Here is an 8,798-nt window from a genome sequence, read left to right on the forward strand (position 1 = left end):
CATCCTAAGATGGAAAACTGTTGGCACTGAAGACATGGAAGGGTAGAAAAACGTATAGCTTAGTTGCTGCTGCCTTTAGAACTCTCTGTGTTTCTGTCATTTAATTGAGAATATTCTTTCCGTTGCTTGGAAAGAACCCTGACAGGAATGATGGAGTTCCCATAGGAGAATCCCAGGATCAGTGGGACCAAGTGGCTTCACTCATGGAACCCTTTGGTATTTAAACCCAAGCTCTCTGATTCCCAGACTCAGCACCTTCCAAGCATACTACAGCTCACAGATGGGGTTTACACTCTGCTTCAGGTACTTACTACCTGGATGGGTAAGCCACGAGTCAATTTCACATTTCTAAATTTTTCTGTTGTGCTAAATGATGTAACAGCAATCACTGTTTGCAGTGGAGATAAAGTAAACTCATTTATGTACAAAATTGCCATATAATAAAATGTTCAGTGAGTGTCAGCTTCTATAATGAAAATGATGATAGTGATGTTAGGATGACGGTGATGGTGATGATGATGGTAGCAATGATGACAATGATAATGATGATGATGATGACAGCATCAAATTAGTGTTTTCGCAAGAAAAGGGGGGTGCTAAAGAAGAAATCAATAAAGGAACTACTTAGAGAAGTGAGGTGGCTTAAATGTTCTCTTTCATCCTGGGGTCAATGAAGGTTAGAAACCCCAGCAAGCCGCGAATGAGAGCTGAACTACAAGGGATGGGATCACTAGCTATGACTCTAAAACAGTGCCTTTGGTAGCCGGGAAGACGGCTCAGTTGGTAAAGAGGACCAAAGGCTCAGTCCTAGCACCCATGTAGAAAAGTTGAGTGTGCCTGCAATTCCAACTCTGAGGAGGCAGAGACAGGGTGATCTCCATGGCTTTCTGGCCAGCCAGATTAGCTGAGTCAGCAAACTCTGGGTGCAGTAAGAGACCCGGTCTTAAAAAATAAGAGGGAAGGACTGGAGAGAAGGCTTGATAGTTAGGAGCTTTTGTTGTGGATCCTGTAGAGGACAGGCTTCTATAGGCACCCATTCATGAACCATATATACCTCTCCCAACATACACACAGGAGTGCTAATAAAATAAACCTTTAAAATTAAAATAAGATAGAGAGCAATTGATAGAGACATCAACATCTAACATCTTGCCTCCCCACACATAAGCACATACCTAGATGCACATACACATGAGAATGTACACACACACACACACACACACACACACAAAACAGGGGCTATGGAAGACACAGCCAGATGTAGTTCAACAAGAAAAAACTAGGCACAAATATGTCTGGCTCTTCCCACATACACCACTCACTCTAACTCTCCTGTCAGTGTTATCTGTTAGTGTAGCCCAGGCAGATGTGGGCAGCTGTGGAAGCCCTGAGTGAGTGTGTGAAGAACAGATGAAGCTCCAAGGGAATGCGTATGATTGACAAGAATCAATCCCTCAGGCCCATGAGAAATGGAAAAGCATTCTTCAGGTCCACATGCAAATATTAACAGATTATACAGACAGTATTGGCCACAGCTACCTCCTCAGGGATGTTTACAGCCAGAGACTGTTCACCTAGAGAAATGTCCTACAGAGACCAGTAATTCCTCCCTGTGCTGTACTTAATAAGCATAATAAATAAGACTTTCACAGTTAGCACCGATGCATCAGAATAAGCATGGCCCATCCTTTATCAGCCTTACTGTACACGTCTGTCCTTTCTTCACTCCCTTATCCCAGTCAATTTCCCATGACCAAGTCATGCTGGACATAGCAAGCACATGTCAAAGGCAGGGAGGTTTGGTTGATGCAAGTCATGGAGAAGTGTGAAGAATGGTACACACGCACCCTAGAGACACTTTATCTCAGCATCTGTCTTTCAGAGTGAGAAATACGTCTCCAACATTGAAGGCCTATGATATCCTACCAGCCACCACTGCAAGGAAGATAGCATGACTCAACCATAGTCCCACCTGAAGCTAAAACATTAGATACTACCAATGACTTTTAAAACTTTTTACTTTCAGTGGTGGTGCTAGGGTTCAAAACCACAGTCTTGTGTATTTCAAGCATGTACCATGTCACTGAGCTATCTCCAGCCCAACCTTTTATATAAGGTGACAAAGAAAAAAGATAGAAGAAATTAATGATGTATAGCTGCATAGTCCTATACCTGAAACTGATCATACAAGATAAATTGTTAGGCATGATTTCCTTCACCCATCACCAAAGCCCTGCTCCTCAGTCCCTTTGGTGGATTGGGATCCTTAGTTGCATTATTATTATTTTTTGAGACACTGTTGAAGTTCAAAGGCTAAGGCCTTGCCTTTGTGTGTCCAAATGTTCCCGTTTCATGTCTCAAAAGTCTGCTCTCTGTTCCAGTGTCTCCATCTTATTTTTTGAGACATGGCCTCTTACTGAACCCATAACTCTCCATTTCAGCCTCACTGACTGGCCAGCAAGCCCTAGAAATACATAGCAGAACAGACATTAATGTCTTCATTCTTAGACCCCAGACTGGTCCTCACTTCTGTCTAACACATTCAAGATAGTCAGCAACTTCTGAGAGCCTTCATACAGATTTTCTAATTTCCTATTTGTGTCCTGGCTGGACCTCCAAACTTTTAATTTATTTGTTTAGCTATGCATATCATTTATTATTGATAAAAACAGTCAAGTTACACCACATTATTGATAATTACCATTGTCACCATAGCAACTAAGGACCATAACTAATTGATCTTCATCTTGCTTTCTACTTACATGAATTCCAATTTCTGTTACTATTAATAATTTGAGTATAACATCCTAAATTATCTGCATAATATTTTCCTGTATCAAAAAATTCAATGCATTCATTAAATATGGTAGCAATTTTATCAGTCTCCTATTGATGCTGCAATCAATTACTATAAACTCACTGGCTTAAAACAACTCCCATTTATTATCCTATATATAAAAACAAAAGTCCTCACTAGGCAAAGTTAAGGTTTCATCCTTGAGACCCCAGGGGGAAATAAGTTTCCTTGACTTTTCTAATTCCAGACACTGCCTTCCATCCCTGACTCATGGTGCCTTTCTGCTTTCAAAGTTAGGATGGCTGTCAATCTTTCTCATAATGTATCACTGATGCTATCTCTTCTAGATGCCCCCTTCACTTTTAAGAACACTTTTGATTCTATGGGGCCTCTCTGAACATCCAGAAGAATCTATCTGTAACTCAGTTGATATCACTCTTAATTCCATGTACAGATATAATCCCCCTCTTCATGAAACGTAACATCTAGATTCCAGGAATAGGAGATGAACATTTTCAGGAGGCCATTATTCTGCTAACTATACAATATAATCCCATATTCCGCTTCATAGACCTGTTGTTTAAGTAGCCATTTTTAGTGTCCTTAATTTATTCACCTGGGCGTTTTCAAAAAGATTTGATTTTATTTGTAATTGTGCGTATGCATGCAGATATGTGTAGGTGTCCACAGATATCAGAAGAGGGCATCGGAGCCCAGGATCTAGAGTTAGAGGCTGTCATGAGCTACCTGACACCTGACATGGGTGCTTGGACTAAGGCATGGATCACCTGTAAGAGCAGCACATTTTCTTAATGGCCGAGCCAACTCTCCAGCACTTCATATGGGTTTTGTCTGAATACAAGTCGTGTATTCCAAAGGAATGACTGCAGACGACATAATCAGGAGATAATTACAAAGACAAAGCAAGGTAAAGTACACAGACAAAGTAGTTTTTAAATTACCCTAAAAGCAATAACAACACCAAGGAGCAAGGAATGGAGAAACAATCCACAAAATTATTTAAGGTATGTGACCTCACAGCAAAATATACAACCAGTACCAAACTATGATCCAGAAGAGATGAAGCCAGAGGAATAAATGCCCTCATATCACTTCATAAATTCTTAAGTCTCCTTCCAGCTCTTCCATTGGCCAAACATATCCAAGTCATAAGATGAAGAAGTCAAGAGGATGTGGCCAGCAAAAGTCACCATCACACTCACAAAGCAGGTAGAGAACTGTGAACCTACAGGGTTAGACTAAGTAGAACCTGAATGTTATTTAGCTAAATAACTCCTACTAAAAAGATGGATAATACCTTAATACCTATTGTGCAGTCAGCCATTTGTATTTTAAAGTATCCAGTTGAATAATAACAGATTAATTTAAGTAGAACTTACAAGGAATAATTTTAAGCTTCATGACTTAAAACAAGCCTTATCTATTAAATATATAATGGGATGTATACATACTATATTTAAGTATTAAGAATTTAAAAGTATGACAGGCATGCAGTAGTACAGGATGAAAGTTATTCCATCATTTCTAATGAGTGAAGGATGACATGGCTCATTCCCAAACTACCAAGGTCTAGGAACTAGGACATTCTCATGATGTCATCCCTGGACACAAATGATGTAACCATGAAGGAACTGTAGTTTTTGTATCATTTCACCAGGAATTTACTCATCACATCCAAGACAATATGCAAGCTGGAAGTGCATGTAGGTTACATAAAGTTTTTATACCTTCTTAAGGGACAATACACATCATACCACATTTTCCAGCAATGAAGATATGTAAGTCCAAAATGTAGGGGAAATGGGGGAGTCAAAGAGTATATGACAGTGACCCCCATGCTACATGCATAGAAGAATTACAAACCAACCAAAGATGAAACTCCAGCTCTGCTAGATACAGGCTCCAAGAAAGGAATTTCTTTCACTGTGCACAATTTCCCTGTGAGTGACAGGAACAGTTGTAGAGGAAAATGCATTTCAGTAAACAGGAAAATTTTCCAAAGAACTTTTTGTGCAGAGGAAATTTTTCAAAGCACAAAAGTCCATAAATTCCTAACTCCAGGACAGGGTGGCATAAAAAGCAGCTACTTCTTAGTCAAAGAGAAATGTTGAGGAAAAGATGCCTTCCCTGTTCCCATATAATGAATACTCTAGAGCAATCATATTTATGATTCTGCACAGAATGGTAGAAAGTAAAAGCCAAATTTTTCCCTCTTCTCTAGTTCTCTCCCTCCTACCTCTCCCTCTCTCCTTCTTTCTTTGATTCTATATACTATTTTCTATACAGAGATAGATACAGATAGATAGAAAGACAGACAGACAGACAGATATGCAGGCAGACAAGTGGAATGATAATGGTGGGGAATCTCAATGATCAGAAAAGCCAAGTTCCCCGAGTACCTGAAATACTTACAAATAGGACAAGAAGTTTCAACGAAGTGACTTGGGTGAATCCTTGTGTTAGCCAATTTTCAGTCTCCTAAGACCAGGTAATTTATAAAGGATGCCAGTTTAGAGGCTGGGGTTATGGCTCAGCGGCAGAGTGTTTGCTTAGCCTGTGTAAGATCCTGGGTTCAATCTCTGTCATCAAGAAGGAGGAAGAAGAGCAGGAAGAAGAGGAAGGTGAAATGAGGTGAAGGGGAGGGGAAGAGAGGGGGAGGAAGTGGCCAGTTGTTAATTAGGTTCTGGAAAGTTCAAGAGCAGGGTACTGGCATCTACTCAAAATCTGTATCATAGCATGGCAAGGTCATCACCGTTAAAATTGAATATGCTTACTAGAAAGAGCTCGCCTTTATAACACAGCTATTCCTACTACAACCATTAACCTGTTAATCCATTATCAATTTATTCATGAGCTCAAAGCCTTCATGAATGTGCAGCAATATCCTAAAGGTTCCACCTCCTAATGTCATTAACACACGACTTAGGGATTAATATTTCAACCCCAGTGCTGAGGGACACATTGGAACTGAAGTTACTGAACACAGGTGGGCTCTCATCCGCAAAGCACCTCATGACTGCACTGGCCAGCTCCTATACCTTCTTTGGGATGCCCTCCTCGGGCTCCTTCACTGAGCACAGAAGGCACACCTAGCACCTCTAACAATAAATGCGCTCCAGTTCACTCTTAAGTGTAAGGAAACGGTGAGCAAGGCAGTTTCAAATGTTGGAAACCAAATGCCTCTGGAGCAAGCCTGGGAAAGAATAGTTTTGTAAACAGTGTAGCCTGCTGTGGAGTGCATTATTTAAAGTTGAGCCCCAGCGCTTCTGTGAAGTGTGCAGCCCTGGTCTGTAGAGACTGCTCCCCAGCTAGTCCGTGCAGAGCTTTGTAAAAAGGAAAAGAAATTATGGAGAAGAGGGATCAGCTCTGACTTCCTGATCGAAGCATCTCCTACTTGCTGAGACAGGCAGGCTTGACTGGATCCACTCCCCACCTGCTGTCAGTGGTAGGTGAACTTCCCAGGAGAGGAGGAACAGCTGCTCCCCATGTCTGGGTTCTCCGGCAACTGCCCTTGAAAAGGGCTCTGTCACCAGCTGTGGAATCAGCTGTTTCCTTTTCCCAACCTAGGAACACACCAGAAAACAGAGAAATTCAGATTCTTTTTTTAATGTATTTGTGTTTTATTTTCTTTTTATTCATTTTTATTTTTACAGCATATGTATTATTTATTTATTTTTCAGTTTAAATTTAGATAAGAAACAAGGTTGCCTCACAAGTCAGTTCCAGGGTCATCTCCCTTTCCCTCCCCCCTCCCATGCCCTCCCCCCAACCCCCTCATTATCCCCTCATTCCCCCAGGGAGGGTGAGGCCCTCCATGGGGGTGTCCATAGTCTGTCATTTCATATAGGGCAGGGCCTAGACCCTTCCCCAAGAGTTCAGGGTGCGAGTGCACCTCACATTGTTGGATGGGAGTCCAAAGTCCGTGTGTATACTCGGGATGGGTACTGATCTGCTGCCCAAGGCTCAATAGATTACCTAGGCCTCCTCACTGACACTCACATTCAGGGGTCTTGATCAGTCCCATGCTGGATTCCCAGGCTGATGCCTGGGATTCAAGAGTTAACCTTTGTCAGGTCAGCTGTTTCTGGGGGTTAAACCAGCCCAGTCTTAATCCCTTTGGTCATCAGTCCTCCCTCTCTGTTACTGGCTTTCTTGAGTTCAGCTCAGTACTTAACCAAGGGAGTCTGCCTCTTCTTCGATCAGCCACTAAATGAAGTTTCTGTTTCCCAGACTCTCTGGCCATGGGATTGTAGGCTGGCACTCCACAGATCTATGTCTAAAATCCATATATGAGAGAGTACATGCCATGTTTCTCTTTTTGTGACTGGGTTACCTCACTCAGGATGGTTTCTTCTAGTGTCATCCATTTGCCTGTGATTCTCAGGATTACATTGTTTTTTTCTGCTGAATAGTACTCTATTGTGTAAATGTACCACATTTTCTCTATCCACTCTTTGGTTGAGGGATATCTAGGTTGCTTCCAAGTTCTGGCTATTACAAATAATGCTGCTATGAACATAGTAGAGCAGACATCCTTGTTGTATGAATGGACATCTTTTGGGTATATGCCTAAGAGTGGAGTTGCTGGGTCTTGTGGTAGGTTTATTCCCATTTTTCTGGGGAATCTCCATACTGATTTCCAAAGTGGCTGGCTTCCCAGGCTAATGCCTGGGTTTCACGAGTTAACCTTTGTCTGGTCAGCTGTTTCTGGGGGTTAAACCAGCCCAGTCTTAATCCCTTTGATCATCAGTCCTCCCTCTCTGTTACTGGCTTTCTTGAGTTCAGCTCAGTACTTAACCAAGGGAGTCTGCCTCTTCTTCGATCAGCCACTAAATAAAGTTTCTGTTTCCCAGACTCTCTGGCCATAGGATTGTAGGCTGGCACTCCCCATATCTATGTCTAAAATCCATATATGAGAGAGTACATGCCATGTTTCTCTTTTGGTGACTGGGTTACCTCACTCAGGATGGTTTCTTCTAGTGTCATCCATTTGCCTGGGAATTTCAAGATTCGTTCAAGGGTACCACCCACTTTCTCTTCTAAGAGGTTCAGTGTGGCTGGATTTATGTTGAGGTCTTTGATCCATTTGGACTTAAGTTTTGTGCATGGCGATAAACATGGATCAATCCGCATTCTTCTACATGCCAGCCTCCAGTTATGCCAGCACCATTTGTTGAGGTGCTTTCTTTATTCCATTGTATATTTTTAGCTTCTTTGTCAAAGATCAGATGTTCATACATGTGTGGGTTAATATCAGGGTTTTCAATTTGATTCCATTGGTCTACCTGTCTATTTTTGTGCCAATACCAAGCTGTTTTCAGGACTATAGCTCTATAATAGAGCTTGAGGTCAGGGATGCTGATGCCTCTGGACGTTGCCTTGTTGAACAGGGTTGTTTTGGCTATCCTGGGTCTTTTGTGTTTCCATACAAAATTGATTATTGTTCTTTCAAGGTCTGTGAAGAATTGTGCTAGGATTTTAATGGGGATTGCATTGAATCTGTAGATTGCTTTTGGCAGGATTGCCATTTTTACTACATTGATCCTACCTATCCAAGAGCATGGGAGATCTTTCCATTTTCTGAGGGCTTCTTTAATTTCTTTCTGTAAAGATTCAAAGTTCTTGCGATACAGGTCTTTCACTTGTTTGGTTAGCGTTACCCCAAGGTATCTTATGTTATTTGTGGCAATTATAAAGGGTGATGTTTCTCTGATTTCTTTTTCAGCCCTTTTATCATCTGTATGTAGTAGGGCTACTGATTTTCTTGAGTTGATCTTGCAGCCTGCCACTTTGCTGAAAGTGTTAATCAGCTGTAAGAGTTCCCTGATAGAGTTCTTTGGGTCATTGATGTAAACTATCATATCATCTGCAAACAGTGAAAGTTTGACCACTTCCTTCCCAATTTGTATCCCCTTGATCCCCCTTTGTTGTCGTATGGCAATAGCTAGAACTTCAAGTACCATGTTGAACAGGTATGGGG

Source organism: Mesocricetus auratus, unplaced genomic scaffold (assembly GCF_017639785.1).
Source record: "Mesocricetus auratus isolate SY011 unplaced genomic scaffold, BCM_Maur_2.0 Super-Scaffold_100676, whole genome shotgun sequence".
Taxonomy (NCBI): Eukaryota; Metazoa; Chordata; class Mammalia; order Rodentia; family Cricetidae; genus Mesocricetus; species Mesocricetus auratus.